Below are 17,158 nucleotides of genomic sequence, written 5' to 3'. Positions count from 1 at the left end.
AGAGCCATGCTGCCTTGTGCCTGTAGAGTATCTGGCATAAGGGGACTAAGCAACTCAGCGAAAAAGAAAACACGGAAGATGCTTGGGATGCTTGAACAAAGAGATCAGAAACATTCCCAGCTTACAGTGACTGTAAGAAGGCATGTCATACCCTTTCAAATGGGGAGAAAGTCTGAGCCAGAATGGCAGGAAAATAAGGCTTATTTCCAGGCAGTATGCGAGCACACTGATTAGGGTCCAGATGGAGATAAAAAGGCTAGAGATCCGATGCACAGTGCTGGAATTGTATGTTTCTGTAGAAGATCTAATGTATTCATGCTGTCAGGTCACATACATTAGACCTAGAAACCTGATGTTTTCTTTCTTCTTTTTCTCCCCCTTTTTTGGAAGCACTTTCAGCAAATATATTGAATGAGACATTTGCAAGCATGGAGCCCATTAATAACACAAGCCGAACGCAATGCTGCAGTCTCATTCATACTGCTCTTGGGAGCCAAGGAAATTAAAATCCTATACGTTTCTTTTCTGCACTGGGGAAATCAAAGCCAAACCATGAGATGGGGCTGATTAGAGACAGGTGAAATGTCTGTTTGTTTTTAGAGCTTTACAGCTCTCATTTTGATAGTCCCTAGATTTTTCCAAGTGCATTCTGCAGATACCAGAGCAATGGCTGTAAGAGAAGAAAACAAGCCTGAAGACCATCTGAGAACCAGGACCTTTTCAGATGCCAAAGAACAAAAGATGCTCCAGTAAAGGCTCCCTGCTGACAGCTGCTGGAGACGCCTGTCTTATACTCACTGTATTCCTCACGCCACAGATTTGTGAGGCTGTGAACCTGCAGTCCCATTTGTGTTAACATGACAATAAGAAAAACCATCCATGAGTCTAATAGAATGAGGAAACTGTAAACAGGACGACGATGATGCTGTTGTGCATATGCATAATACTGTGTACATCAGATGAACTCACTTATACATGGATATGTTGTGACTATATATAACACACATCTTATTCAAGGTGCACAAAGAGACGTGTCTGTGCATGTATAATCCTTGGTACTGATCTTTCTCCAGGCAACCACTGTAGATCAGGATGCAGACATCCATCAGTTGAGTATTAAGTGGGCAGACAGACATCAAAATGACTTTGTCACAAAACTGGTGTTCTCATCTAAATAGATATAAATGGTCTTGGTTTATAACTGCTTCCTTCAGTCAACCTCCTATGACATCCTAGGCTTGCTAACGCTCCTTTTATTGCCACCATCTGATTGTATAACTCTACTGATAGCAGCTCTTCATATTGCATCGATTACAAAGAGAACAGGAAAATGAACAAAATGTACTCATTCTGTTTATAGTTTCAACTGTAATTTTGTGGCCCTCCTTGGACGCCTTAGCAGAAGAATCAGATGCACTTTTCTCCATGTTTGGCAGCATGCTCATAATTTGGCTGGGAGCTGTGTCCAAGTTTACTCAGCTCTTGTGCTCGCCTGCTTTCACGAATGGCTTTTTTTAGAACATGGGAGATAGACAGGGTTCCTAATGCAACTGTTGAGACACAGCAGGAGCTTCTATTAAATAGACAATTTCCGAAGCAGAGAGGTTGTACATCATCCTTCGATAACCACCCACTGATGTGCGACGGGGTATGAAAGTTCAGACATGATATATGAGGAAAGTGGATGATGGTGTACCTGGCAGAGGTTGTATTTACCCATCTAGTTCAGAGCACAGGGTTATTCCTATCCATCAAGGTAAGCGTGGGTCACAGCCTGCTTCTATTAACAAAACCTTACTCCCTTCCCCATCTCAGCCTTGCTTTTACTTCATTTAAAGGGTTGAGGTGCATGGTTGACCCATTTTCAGCTGTGAAAAAGCTGGTTTCTTGCTTTCCTGTACTCTGGTCAATTCAGTGGTGGATGACTCGAGATTAGAGTAGATTACGTTAGAAGGTAAGCGTGAATCTGATCTTTTCAGAAGCAGAAAGAGAACAGAAAAAGAACATTCTGTATCTCTCCTTCCATTATAAGAATTCCTATTTAAATCTGAATAGTTTTTATACAATCAGTTATTTGCTTTAGGGACAAGCGGTAGAAATCTCATCCATACAGCAAGGAAACCCTTTTGACCAATGGATTCACTCCTTAGAAAGCTAGTGCCTGTCTTGCACAGTTATTTGCCTCAGATATAAAGGGGGAAAAAAAGAAAGTAGTTTGGTAAAACTCTGACACTGAGAAAGTAACTGTGTGCAAATTGGGCTGGAATATGTTTTTTACTAAGAGCTAAGCCAAAGGATTGTATGAGGCTAATCCCTAAAGAAGAACCATTCTGGTCCATTCTTATGCACTGCTGCTGGAAAGTGTGCACCAAAGTTTCCATGGGAATGTGGGGTTTTCCTCTATCACTATCAAATTTCTCTGTATAAGGCTATGTGAAAGGGCTAAACAGAGGAAGGAAATTTGACCCCAGTTTCCTCAGTTTCCCTGTTTGCTGAGTGGCCATATTCAAACCCAGGCACCAGTCCTGGTTTGGTTTTGTTTCCATAGTTTTTGTTGACTGAGGTTTCTCCTAAAGAGATTTAATGGCATTTTTTCCCAGGCCAAAACTTCCCATCATTCTTGCAGTGTTCCATTAGCCTAATGATGTACATAAACTGCAGAGAGAGAGATAAGGCAAGATAATGAGCGAAAATACCCAACATATTAAGAAGCTGTTATGATAATAAGGGCAGTGGAGGACTAGAACACTGTAGATGTCACTTGTGGATGTGCCGACTGATGCCAGCCCAACACCCATCAATATGAATGAACCTGCCTTCGATCAACCTATCAACCATACAGTCTGGGAAGTTTTTGTCCAGTCTTATTTTCTAAGGCAAGGCAAAAATTTGTCATTGGCAAAATAAAGATTAAATAAAGCATGAGTAATGTGTATGTAGATCTGGAAGATATCTTGGCACCGAGATCAATTTCCTGCTCTGACGGATTTAGAAGTGCTCAGGTTCCTGCTGTGACTGGAAAGTTGCTTCAGAACATCTTTCCTGTGATGCTCAGAAACCTCCTTCATGTTTCCACCCTCTATTTACTCACAACCAGTTTGATTTGGGGCCAACATTGTCTTTTAGCTTAAATAATTATCTCCCTTCCCTGGGGGCTTACTTGGACTATTTATAGAAGGCAATCCTTTTCCTAGCCTTTTCCTCCTTTTCCTAGCCTAAACAAAGCTATTTTAGTTTGCCCCCCATCTTCCTCTGCACCTGCTCCACTGGCCAGATCCTGGCTGGTCCCTGTATCCCACACAAGGCAAGGACATTCCTTTTCCCTCCTGAACTTAGGATCTGCCTCCCATTTTCAGCTCTTGTTACACTCATGGCTCGTTTATCCTGTGATCTTTAATACAGCCACATCTTTCTTTTCCATTTGCAATCTTTTTAAGGCCTGTTTATCACAGAAGCCTCTGTTGCTTGTCTCTCATCTCATTTCCATGCCATCTTTATCAGCAGAAGGGAGGTATGGGGATGGGCAGCGGTACAGAGATGCTATTTTGGGATTTATATTGCTATGACAAAATGATTTTCCTGATTTACTACTGAAATCCTATAAATAGGCCACTGACACCTCAGCCTGGGTTCATTATCTGTGATCCGGTTATAGCCTATGACAAGGCACAGGTTCATCTCACCCTCAGACCTCGCCTACAGTCAGGCAGAGCGAAATGTGGAGGTGCCTGGTTTTCTTCAAGGAGTGTAAAAGGAGGGAGGGCATGAGCCCAGAATTACTCATGTAGCTTTTAGACACCCTGAAGCCAGACAAGATGAATTCCACTTTTAAGTATCTACATCAGCAAGGTAGTGATGACTTCTGGGCATGCCAGGTCTGGCTGCTGAGCAGCAGATCAGGAACTGACAGTGAGTAAATGTTTTTTCTATAGATACCATTCATGTGGGGCACCTGCACACAAAAAGAGCATGAGAATTTCAAACCTCCCTGAAATCTACTCTTTTATAAGTCTGGTATCAACCACGAGGAAGTGATGTAACACTTCTGAAAATGCCTCTTATTGTGCCTGAACCAAATCTAGTGAGTTTGAGGTTGGTCACTGTTAGCCCTGAGCTAAGACATGTCCTTGCTCTACTCTTACAACAGATCCTCCAGACCAAGGGCCGAAGCAACACCTCTTTCCCAGGACCTGGACATCTCTGTTTTGAAGAGGATGGGCTGGTCCTCAGTTGCCTTCTGCTGTGACTGCCAAGGGGGGCTGCACTCCTTCACTCTTGTCTTCATAAAACCTGTACATCAGGCAGTCATCACAAGGTGAGCAGCACGTAAATCCTTGGGCTGTTTGTCATGATGGAATCTGGGCAAGAAAAAGGACTTGGAATTCACAATGGAAAATGTTTTGGAGAGCAGTTACTCTGGGGCAGCAACTTTGCTCAGCAAGCGTAGGAATGAGTTTGGTATACAGTAAATCTCTATAGTTCTGCAGTCTTGTCAGCTCTCCCAACGAGCATCCTCCCCAGTCCAGAGCCTGACAGGTTTAGCTCTGGATACCGTGCCCAGCTGGGCTGTTATGAATTCATTAGATTTTCCTCTTTCCCCCTGTTACTTCCATGCTATGTAAACTGGGAATCTGCAAACTGAAAACATTTCTTCTTGTTTATAGGGAGACAGATTGTTCCACGTATGGACCCAAACAGCTTCACCCTAGACATCATGTTCACTTCCATGTGCCCCAAGTCAGGGCACTGCCTTTGAAACCTCCTGCTATGAATTTTGAGCCCTTTCCCTGAATACCCCACAAGGCAGATGCCTGAAGAAAACTCCCCCTTCCTGGAAGTGTTATGGAACGGGCAAACTGATGACTTGGGAAAAGAAAGCCAGCATCTCCACTGTAAAATCTGCTAACAAATGCGACCCTGCTGGGCAAGGACTGGTTTAATTTGGCTTCTGAAGCCAGCAGTGAGTTAAGAACTGCTCAGATGCCTTTGGATCACTTCAGTGAGAGTCTGCTGGCACATTTCAGTACAGTGAAAACACAGCACAAACATTTCAGTGTAGATTATTAGCAGAGTGGGGAAAAAAACCTACCGATGTGCAGTGATTAATCTTGTCCCTTGAAATTTGCTTATGCTGTTTCTTTCCTTCTTTAACCTTTGTTTAAAATCTCCTGCAGGGGTGGAGAGCTGGGAGGACATTTCAAATAGATGGCTCAGTCCTGAACATGCTTCTGAAACAAAAGAAAGCATAAAGAAAGCATTTTGAGTCTGACCTTTCATGGGTGTCACCTTGGGTTTAGATTATCTGTTAAAATACAAACCCAATGCTAATAGCTGTGTAGCTAAATATCCAGTTTCTTTCATTTACTAGATCTTCAGTTTATGCTTTAATTTAGCACTCCAACCAAAGTTGGAGTTATCAGAAATCAGTATTTCTATTGGTTGCATAGGGGTTTATTTCAAGCGTAGAAGCAGTGGATATGGTCGCTTTGAAAAGCGATTACTTTCAGCAAGGTGGCAGATCTTCTCCTGCAGAAACTGCTCTTCATGGAAAACACCAGAGAGTTTTAGGAAAAAGTGCAGCATATTTTATCTGAAACCACCAAAGCCATTTTTCCCACTCAGCTTTGTCTTTAAATAGGAAGTGTTGCCTTCTATAGATGGTTTAAGTTAATCATTTCCCCTTACAAACACACTGGGGAACACGTTCCGTTCGGTGAAGCAGCTCGGTGCGATGTGAATGGAAAGCTACCAACTGAAAACAGGAGCAGAGCCTGCAGTTGCAAACCACAGGACTGTGCATGACCTAGGAAGGAAGCAAAAGGATGTTTCCGAAACCCATAGCATATAATAATTCACTTTAATCTTCCGTTGTTGTCTTGCTTCTATGGCTGGGAAATAAAACCAGACAAAGTCCAACTGAGATTTACTTGAGCCTCTTGGCTTTCTGGCTGTCAGCTGGAGGAGAGCAGTGTTCTTTGAGAGCAATCAGCATAGATAAAGAGCTACCTTGAGGACAGCATTGCATGGGCCATAGAAACCCATGATTTGCCCTGTGGAAATAGATTTGAGCACATTACTTCAACAGGCCAGTGTTGGACCATTTGTAGGGAGATGTCTGCTCCTAGGGCTGGGGACCCCTTGTCTTTCAATACCATGAAATGGAAAAATCCAAAATAACTTTTGAAATAAAGCCCTCATTCCATGCAGCAGAGGAGAGACCATGTTCTTAGCAGTAATATGGGACTATGAGCTTTAATGAGTAATTTTCAGCCTCTAATAAGTAGTGCATCACTGAGAGCTTCTGATTTTTTGCCTCTTTTTCTGTACGTCTCAAATCGCACTGAGCTGTAGATGCCTGACAGACACCTTCTGGGAGCAAACCAACCAACAACAGATATTCCTTGGTTCCCATTTCCATAGCCTGGAAATGCAGCTTGTGTTACCCAGTCTGGAGAACACCGCTTGCCAAGAGGCGAAAAGCAAATTGCTATTTAAGACATCATCAAGCTCCCATCGGGCCTCATCACCTCCGACAGATTTCTGAGTCACTAAGAGGAAGTATTTTACTGCTATCCTGTTTGGTCAGCAGGTGGAAGGGAAATAGCTCTCACAAACCCTGGAAAACATTTAACAAGACTTCAATTTCAGCAGAGTCTTCGTCCTTTCGGCCTCAGTCTTACTTCTGGTTTCATGTAGTGCCAGCAGTTTGCTGGATATTTCAGAGAGGAAGACAACAAGAATCCTTGGCGTAAATGCATTTGTTAACCCTGTGTAATTTTGGTGCTATCTCCCAACTTTTCATCCACTCATATCTTCCCCCAAAACATAAATAGCTCTTTCCTCTTGTTGGTTTTTCCTCCAGTGCTTCAGGATTTTTACTTGTTCTCTCCAAGATATTTTGCTGCAAGATGAGAACTATTCCATGTTCTTAAAACTACAGGCTAGGGTTTAAAATGGACTTGAGTAGTTCATAAAATTCACAAAAGGGATGATATTCACCCCAAAATAAAAACAGGATTGGGACATCTTGCTGGGCTCTTCCCTTACGTATGCCTCTTGTGTTACTGTTGTTAAACTACCTTTGTTACTATGGCTTTCTAAAAGGTGAGAATAGAATAATCCCCCTCCTTAAGCAAGCCTTGAAAATAAATTAGCTTTAAAGACCTTTTAGAGCCAATTTTTCTCACTGTTTATGCATTTCTGGTTCAGCAGAAATCAATCTCAGAACAACAATGAAGAAATAGATCCATTGTTCAGTACAGTATATAAAAGCTCTCAAGTTTCCTTAAAGATGTTCCAAAGCGATACATGATCCTGGGTGCTCGAATCTGAGATGTATAAGAAATGTTTTAAAATACTCTTAAATAAATGGAGTCACTGGGTCAATTCAAGCCAAGGTGATGAGAGAACAATGTATAATGCAGAGAGCGACTCTCTGACCCTCATCATGTGCTTGGGTCTGCAGCTCCATCCAAAGAGAGGGTTTGGAAAGCCCTGCGATGTTTTGACACACACACACATTTCATTTTGAGGTTCCACCTGGGATTTGTAGTAGCCACACAGCGAGGAGAGCAATTGTTTTTGTGGTTTCTTTCTGGCTCAGCCACAGGCTGATGCACCAGGAGTCTTACGAGAAACTGCTTTGTTGGGATTTCCTGCATGATTCTGCACACAAAAGCAGCCCGAGCGATGCAGCTGACACAGTTATTGGAACCTGCGGATGATTTTCCCAACACAGATTGATTTGGGAACCTCTGCTTTTCACCCACTACTCTTTGTTACATCCTACGTACTTCCTGTATGATATAACCTGGACATATTCTTTTATGGAATATCACTGTTATGAAGAGCCATTGTATTCTGCTAAAGCACTGAGAGCTGTATTTCGATTGCCAGGAAGAGATTTCAAGTTACTGAGATTTAACAAGTTACCATACACCAGCTGAGCTGTAGGAAATCTCCATATGGGCTTTTTCTTTGTTTTCTACATCTGTGGCAAATGCAAACCAAGACATCTTGTTTTAAGCCTGTCTCACTGTGTACTGAACATCATTACCTTGCACTAACCACGGACCATGCTTACACACACTCATGTGGATAAGTAACTCATTAACCACAGGAACAAGGGATTGAGCATCTTATGCTTAGAGTGTGAAATGTATCTTGAAGTCTCAGGAGTCAGCACATGGCTTTGCATGCAGCACTGATTAACAGAGGCAGTGAGTTCTTGACACCTCTAACAGCAACATCCTAAAGCACCATCCTGTATTTCACAATGAGACATGACCTTCTGTGCCCACCGAGGAGGTGCACCAGCATTACTAATCCGGCAGCTCACTCAGTTATACAGTGAACAGCAAATCACTGTAATGCCTTAAGCTGCATCTCTTCCAAAAAGTGAGTAAAGGCAGGAAAAACCCACCCAAAAAGCCAGCCTCAACCCTAATCCACTTGTTTTGGGGGATTTTTGGGTTTGCCAAACAAAACTCTTTTGCTCACTAATGGATGTGCCTGGGGCATTTTCATGGGGCTGCTTAGACCTATACTACTCTGTTTGATCTTTACTTTCCTTAGCATCACCTTGGCACCCTTCATTTCCACTGCCAGAGCAAATCTCTGCACCGGGTAGGGGAAACAAAGTGAAGGAAAAAATGCACTTATAAAGCAAAGTTAGGACAAGTTTGTCAATAGGAAAATATTTACGTTGCATGAATAGAAAAAATTCTTGATTATAAAAATCACCCACAAAAACCACCCAAACAAGCAAAACACATGCAAACAAAGAGAAAAACTGAAGTACTGTGATTACAATGAGCAAATGAGAATCATTTTGGGATCAAGAACACATTAATGTACGCAGCAATTGAAAAGGAAAGAGATTTCATTCCCTTACCAGCCCCATTTTATTTGCACATTGAAGAGATCAAAGCTAACCGGGTGCTGCTCTGAGACTACACTGAGCATACCTTGTGTTTTTCCTGAAAAATGTCCATTTTAGACAGCAAGGCTGATGCATCTCTCTATAAAGTCTAATGGGAAGAATGCTGCAGGGATCTGGTACCTGATAGCACACTTCGGAAAACTCTGTCCCTGGGGAGCAGAGAGGGAAGGAACAGGTTCCTCAAAAACCTCTTTCCGTGCTTATTTTAAGGCTTTACAGAGCATTGATATGGTGCTTGGCACAGGCAGATTTTTCCCTTAAATAAAGAGCTGAAATTGCACCAAGCCAGCTGGTCAAATATCCCAGTTTAATTGCAGTAAGATGGGACTGAACAAGTTAAATCTGAGTTATTGCAGCATTACCCCTAACAGGTTAACTGTATGGGGTGAGTCACGGTGTGGTTTGGTCTGCTGTTTGTGCAGAGTTTGCAGTATTTGACCTCTTGTAGAAGCAGAGAATCATCAAAGCAAATCAGAACAATGGCTTTATCAAGCCTATGGATCCCACAGAAGGTGAGAAAGCCCCGTGAAAGCACCTCCCCACTTGGGCAGCAATATCCTTTCGAGGAAAATTCTTTCCTGATCCCTGCTTTAAAGAAGTTATTTGAGATTAATGTAAAGACCATTTGTCATTTTAGTTATAAGGAAAGGTAATGGCTTTACCAGCTTTTTGCATTTGCTACAAGATTGAGCTTGTATTGTGAGCTTTTCTGTTAATCACAAACCAGTGAAGAAAGAGTCTCCTCTATATGGCAAAGCCCAAACTGAGTCACTCATCAATTCACTGCTAATTGTCAAACGTGTTTATTGCATGGGAGAATTGATAACCTGTAATAAGATGTGATGGATTTAGCCAGCTGTGTTTCTACTATTTCAGGCTGGTGTATGTCCAACAGAAACCAAGAAGTTACATGAGTACAAAAGAAGGGAAAAAAAGGGAAATGAAGTACAGTAGTGTTGATTCAGCAGTGGTGGATTTTCCTCTCCTGATTATTTCTGTAATAACAAGTGTCTGATAAGTGGGTTAAAGACTGACTGAAGGAGATGGGATTGGAAAAGAATTGCCATCATGTTTGTTGATATTCCTCCAGTTAATTTGAAATGTAGGCAAGTCATGGAATAATTTAGACTGGCAAAGAATTGCATGAAGCTTTCCTTCTCGAGCTAAGAAAAAGAGAACATGCTGTCTATATTAGTAAGCACACAATGTATTTAGATAAGTAAATGGAGTCAGGATGAATAGTGCCTACATGAGAAATAAATGGAGACAGAATTCGCAGTGGAAAAAATGTCTGCTTCTTGCAGGCTTCTGCATTACCCATGGCACTGGAGCAGCTCAGTGCAGGAGTCATCTATTGGAAAACCCTGGACACACATCCCTGCGCTTGCCCATCTCTCACAGGATGTCCCTTCCTGTCCAGCTGAAGCTGGAGGTGCCCATACAGCCCTCTGCCTTTGGGACATGGCCACTGCGCTACCACAGGGTCCTCCACACACCAATCTGGCCATGGCACAAGAACACAGCCAAGGAATATGGCTGGAAGGAGCCAGCTGGAAAGTTCATCTACCGAAACCAGGGAAGCCCCCATAGGGGAGACACTCAGCTCCTGATCTATCAAGGCTTGAGGACAGCATGGTGGCACCCTCATCTGGTGAGCTTCTCTTTATTTTTCCTCTTTCCTTAGCAAATTTTCCCCCACAAAAATCCTGCCAAAAGCATTATTGGGAACAACTCACATGATAGTTGCAGCTGACCACATCCTCCTCAGTCTCTCTTCATCTTGGCATACTCAGCTTATGAGCTTGCAGAGAGCAATTCACCTCTTACCCAGCGGGACTTGAATCCAACCACCATTCCCAAGCACTCCAGTGAAAATTGGGCATGACCTGTGAAAACACCGTCTTAAAAACCAAAGATGTGCTGCTGATGCCTGACTGATGAATGTGTGGTGGCCAAAACCAATGAGACATGACCATGTTAGTCTTAGAGAAATCATAGTGATTAATCATAGAACCAGAGGAGCACACATAATGATAGAAGGCCATGGGCATCTTCACAGAAGACTCAGATGTCTTCCTGGAGGATAATTCATACAGGATGCAAGATTGCTGATCTTCATGCACTAAACTTCACGAAGGCTTTTGATCTGTACCACATGGGGTTAGATTAGAAAAGGCATGAAATGTATACAGTCTCTTCAAATGGCAGGAAAACTTCTCCTTGATCACAGCAGAAGATATGAATCAAGAAGATTTCCTTAAGGAAAAGCTCACCATTCAGGGTTTTGACAGTGCCCCCAAATACAATTAGGATGTGGTGAACCTCCTTTGCTCTTCATTCACCTGCATGAACTGAAATTGGAAGTAGAAACAGCACAGCAGTTTCTTGCATGTATTTTCAGCCTGGATTTCATTAATATCTTTCCCGAGCTGGGATTATTTTGCTCGTGTACAGTGTTCAAATCTGTTCAGGCTTTGTTTGGAAGCAGAAAAACACTCCTAATGGAGGCACCCTGTGCAACCTAATAGAAAATGATAGTGCTCAACAGCTTTTCTTTTAAACAACTAATAAAGTTTAATACATAATCAGATCCCACTACGGAATTCTACAAGTGTTAAAAATAACCCAACAGGAAGCATAAAAGCACTTATTAAATTCTACAAGTATTTACAGTAATTTCTGCATATGACTCTATTAAATTTCCATGGCACGCTCATTTCGACCAAATCCCACAGAATTTTTCCTAAACGGTCAGCTCTTTTCCAGTTTCGATGAGCAAAGGAACAAACCAGCCTGCTTCTTATCTGAGATCTGGTTAGATCAACACCACTGGCTGCAGAACACAGCACCAGGCTCTCAGCTGGTGAAATTCAGCATAAATCTGTTGCCTTCAAACCCAGGCTCAGGGACTCCAGCTCCTCCTCTGCCTACTGCTCACCTGAGTATAAATCCATCTGCTTTTGGCTCCTGGTCTCCACTTAGTCAATGTGCAAAGCTATTGTTTTGAAATCGGGCATATTTTAGTAGCTGTGATATTAGCTGCCTTAGTCCATAAATGATGGGAGGGGTTCCTGAGCTGTTATTCCCTCTAACGTTTTCTGCTGGATGTGGATGGGATGGCCAAGGGCTGAGGTCATTGACGCTTTGTGTTTAGCGGGAGAAGGGGAATTTTTGGCTCTTTCCAGCAGGATCGTCTCCCAGTGACTGTCAGGGTTATGCAACTGGATGTCTCCATGGTGCCTGGGAAGCCTCAGCCCATCCCTGCTAGAGATGCTCTGCTCTGCAATAGACTGTATTTCAAAGAATGACATTTGCCGACTTCCCAGACACAAAGGCACAATCATTTCCATTACAGAGCTTGTCTCATCACCCCAGGTTGGGCTGGCCCTGAGGAGCTGCTGTCTAGAGACCAGGCCAAGGGGCTGTGAGGATGGGTAACGCTCTGTGCAGTCGGTTGCCAAAAATACTTCTGGGAACAAAGACACTCCTTGAGTTTTCTGCAACTGAAGTAAATCTTGGACAAAGAACCCAGAGGGAGCTGTTGGCACACATCACGCAGCCATCAGACAGGAATCCTGCTCCCACATCAGCCGGCTTCTTGACAGGCAGGAGTTTAGAAACCATTTAGCACATGAAAGCTGGTAAATACGTGCGTATATCTATGTATATGAGAGACTTATGATTAAGGAAACTGGCATATTTTGCAAAGCTGAAAATGTGTCGCTCAGCCGTAATTGCTAAACTGAGCCATCAAAATGATTGCTTTCAAGGCTGTGATAGAAGCCTTCAATGAAGGCTCTTAGACGGACTTGTAGCCACAGTTGTGGTTTTAATAGGGTGGTTCTGGCTAGCAGTTGAATAGATGCAACTGCACGGAAGGGGTGAATGGCAGCGCATCCTTTTGAAAGCTTCACTCAGTAACACACTATCCTTACAGACTGCAAACTTCCCAAGAGACTGAGGATGCCTTTTGGATACTGCAATGCAAACAGATGCTCCCCTGCAATTAAGCCTGGAGGAGCTGCATGTTTGCATTGATTTTGCACTTGCTGGTAGAATTCCTCCAAATTACTCCCAGGCAGTAACTCCACTGCTTTGGGAGCACAGAGCTGGAGCAGGAAATGCTTTCAGCACAGTTGCTTATTATTTTGTTAGCATCCTTGGGCCAGGCTGCCTGCCCACAGCTTCTCTGTGCTGTGAACCACCAGCGTGAGCGATGCCACTTGAATACCACTGAGCTGAGACATAAACTCGCTAAGCTAAACACAGAGCAGGGATCAAAGGCACCAGGGGGGGAATCTGCTGTCATCATTTGTGTATCTTCAGCAACTGGTGAATGATCAGTGAAGGGGATGGGTGTTCGGGGAATTGCAGCAGAGATTACAAGGAAGCTTTGACTTCCAGTGTTGTATTGACTTGCCCATTAAATGCTTGATGGACTTTGGTTTTCTCAGATGAGTTTTCTGCTTGGCACTTCCTCTTCCCTCTAAGTGCGTGTTACACAACTCTGCTTGGCTTGCATCTGGCCTTGGCTTTGCTACAGGAAAAGCTTCATATCAGCAGGCCAGGTATATAATAAGGTGTATTCTCCTGGAGTTATTTATGAACTAAGAACACATCCCTTGGCAAGGGACTCTGCCTCATCTCAGACACTATTCCTTCAAAAGCAGCTTCCTGATTTTCCAGATGCGACTTGTGCCTCTAAAACTTTGGATTCTTCTAAAACTTGGGATTTCTGCTCCCAAGTGCCTGGTTCAGAGGTCAGACCGCAGAGGATGGAGGCAAGCACAGGCATTTGGAGCAGGGGTGTCACCTCCTCCCAGCACTCCATCTCCACAAGCCCTTTACCATCATTTTGCCATCCCACACATCATACAACAGGCTATGAAACCCTCGGAGAGCACTTCCACCAACGCACAGGAAGAGTTGTGTAGCAAATGAAAGCGATAGCTTGTGTTTTGATTTTGTACTCCATAAAAGTCCATTCCATCTTGGAAAGAGAAACAAAGAAGTGGGGAATCCAACTGTATCCCTTGGAAATCAGCCAATAGACTCCAGAGGAGGATCAAATCTCTATAATGCAATAAAGCAGACAAATGAAAAAGGATTCTGCAATCAAGGTACAGTCCAAATTTCCTCCATGTCAATGGCAAGTCACTGGCCTCTAGTCAAAAGTATGCCTTGGGCTGACCGAAGAAGTAATGCACAGGATCAGATGCTGAGCAGTTTTGGAAAGACTGTACAGAAGGAGAATAAAGGGCTAAACTGATAATCCTATCAGGAAAATACAACTTAATCTGGAGCTACATATGAAAGGTTGAATCCAAATCATAGCAAATTCACCTCTATCTGCTCGTGGCGCTGACAGCAGAATTGGCTGCCCAACGTTTTGTGCCTAATTACCTGCGTTACAGCGAAGTACACAGCTTTTCTTAGAAGAGAACTTTTCTGTCCTTCTGAAAGTTTAATCCCCATAAGAGGATTTCCATCCTGTCCTTGGCAGAGTCAGGAATCAGGATTTTCACATCGCTTTCAGCAGAAAAAGGAACTATGTATTCGCATCTGCACGCTGGTGCTTAGCAGGAGCTCCTTGCACAAAGCTCCTCGGAGTCAGCAGGAACCCAAGCCAAGCTTCACTCCAGTTTAGTGCCCTTTCTTTTCATTGTTTCCCATTCTTTGCTTTTGTCTCTGTTTCTCCTAGAGACTCCCCATGGCTTGTTAATGGCACATTGCTGGGAATTAAACCTTTTGGATGCTGAATTAGAATAAACTCCACTCACCCTGAGCTAAGGGCATCACTAAGGGCTGCAGCCAGGCTGCCAGCAGGGCACTAGAGGAGCAGCCCAGCAGCATCCTGAGCCATGGCAATGAGCTCAAGATGTCCAAGTAACATGGTTGGACATCAAAAGATGCTCAAAAAGAGCACCCATGTCCTGGAAGGAGCAGCCCCACTAAGCCTGGCTTGAAGTTTCATCATATGTATGAGGAACATAACTAAAAGCACAGACGCTTATCTAACTGAGCCTGAAAGCACCCACAGCAAATAAAAAAGCCATTCATTCACACATCTTTGCTGTCACTGAAGGAAGCTCACTAACCATCCACAGCAAATAGAGATCTTTTACAGGAATGAGGATGCCACCTCCGGATTAACTCTTTTTCCCAAGGATACACATCTCTATTCAGTGCGATTCCCAGTCTGGAACCTGACCCAACTCTATCAGACACACACAAATCAATGGGATAAATCCGCTGGACCAATTAGTTGCCTCGAGCTGCCACAGCAAAGCACAATACACTGATGAGGCTGTGATGAGCCTGCGTTAACCAGTGGTATTCGTTAAGCTGCCGGCCTCACTGATGTAAAGTGCCATGTAGTAAGACATTAAACTCCTCACTGCCTCTGCTGTGAGGTCATCAGGCAGCAAATAATCATGGGGGGACAAAACCAGCAGCTCACAGTTGGAGGTACTTGGTTTTTATGTGCTTTAAAGGGACTCTGCTCTTTAAAGGGACTCTCTGACATCTTCATAAGAGGAGCTCCCCCCAAACCAGCCAAGAGCCCCATTTCCAGCAGAGGTGAAGGTGCTGGGCACCCCACCATGGATACAGCTGGAGGACAGTGATGGATGCTTCCTAAAGGGTGAGTGGGAACAAGCTGGCCCTGAGCTGCTCATCTGCCACATCACTTTCCCATTCAGCAGTAAAAGGTATAAAGAAGTTGTATGGGGGAAACAGTAGGTATAAAGACAGCAGAAAGATATAAAAGTGCAAGACTCATGCCTGATACAACAGAACACGATGTACTGTGAGCCCTGACTGTCCTCTTCAGCTTTCAAACTCCTCTGGGGCACCGGATCTGTCTTTAAAGCTGTTTGCAAAGCATCTGCTGCCCTGACAGTGCTGTATGTAGCGAGGAAAGGCAAACACAAACCAGGCTTGAGCCACTCCGGGGTTTGAAACTGCCCAGTAAAAACAAGGTGAAGCACCACTCAGCTCTCCATTTAACAGAACCAGTTCTTGGAAACGAATGAAGGGAAATAAAGTGCATGTTCATTTGTGCGGTGCAGAACAGGGAGGCTTTGTGAGAGGAAAGCATTCAAATCCAGGCCTTCATAAGAGCAGCTATGAAGTTACCTCCTTACTGTGGGGCTCTGTACATCTGCAAGGTGCTGTTGGTTGCCATAGCAGGGCCACATCCCATCCTGGGACACTGGGAAGAGCCACTGGCGGGCTGCAGGGACTGTACCTGCAGGATAAGCTTTAAAGCAACACAAGCAGCACAGTGGCTGCACATCACCCAGACCCCAAGCACTGCATCAGTGCTGGGCTTTAGCAGAATGCACCCCATAAAGGGGGTCTGCCACACATGCTCAGCACAAATCCCTGCGTGGGAGAAACAGCTCCTGGCAGTGCTGGAATGGGACAATGCTCCAACCACACCAAGCAGGGCAGAGCCAGCCTCTCCTTGCTCCCAAACTGCCCTCAACTCCTGTAATTGCCTGCAAGTTGCTTACCTTAAGGAGAGAGCAGCACAGCACATGAGTCCTCCAGTCAGGGACCTGTAGGCCTTATAATAAAAGCTTTTTATAAAGGCTATATCTACTCAAACTTCCGTTATCACCCCATCGCAGCACTGCTAAATGCCTCCTATCTCCTGAACCAGTCTGGCCTTCTTTAAACTACTGAGTCCAAGCAACAAGTGCAACAAGCACAGAATAAACCTTCTCCACTGAAGAAGCCTTCACCCTTTTGTGCTGTATTTATGAAGTGGCTGTGATCCTTCACGAAACAGCAAGGAGCTCTCTGCACACTGGAACCACAACGCATCTTGCTTAGCACATATGTAGTTTGTTAATGGAGTAATGTAAGCATGATTGGCTGCAGATGTGGCAGCAGGCTCAAGCACTGGGTCTGCATCAGAATTCCTTTAAGGTTGCTAATATAGGAAACTGATTAATTAGCCTGCAAAGCATCTGACTTCCAGCTTTTGTGGCAGTATCTGGTGGAATATGCAGTCACTTGACAGTGAGGAGGGGAAGCAGCATGTGAGATGCCATGCATACCGCAGTGAGCAGATTGGGTTCTTTGACCAGCAAAATAAACATTTCAGGTCTGATCGGAAAACATCTTGTTTGGAGATCACTGCAGGGTAATTCCATGCAGGAAAAGCAGAAAACACAGCTGCCACCTCCTCGCTCCACTGCTCACAACAAC

At 43.9% G+C, this 17,158-nt stretch overlaps 2 long non-coding RNA genes across 2 annotated transcripts in view; one reads left to right on the top strand and one right to left on the bottom strand.

Moving 5' to 3' along the window:
- The window catches only part of LOC134162728 (uncharacterized), a 225,833-nt gene that overhangs the window by 113,945 nt on the left and 94,730 nt on the right, over positions 1–17,158 (top strand). The gene's annotated exons all lie outside the window — the stretch shown is intronic.
- On the bottom strand, positions 920–16,778 carry LOC134162722 (uncharacterized). The gene is made up of 3 exons (XR_009964421.1): positions 16,459–16,778; positions 5,090–5,228; positions 920–4,358 (listed from the first exon to the last, which is right to left on the bottom strand). It is a non-coding gene; the product is annotated as an uncharacterized LOC134162722 (long non-coding RNA).

Source organism: Pezoporus occidentalis, unplaced genomic scaffold (assembly GCF_034315485.1).
Source record: "Pezoporus occidentalis ecotype Australia unplaced genomic scaffold, CSIRO_AGI_Poc_V1 ctg190, whole genome shotgun sequence".
NCBI lineage: Eukaryota > Metazoa > Chordata > Aves > Psittaciformes > Psittacidae > Pezoporus > Pezoporus occidentalis.
This window is presented reverse-complemented; position numbering and strand designations above follow the sequence as displayed.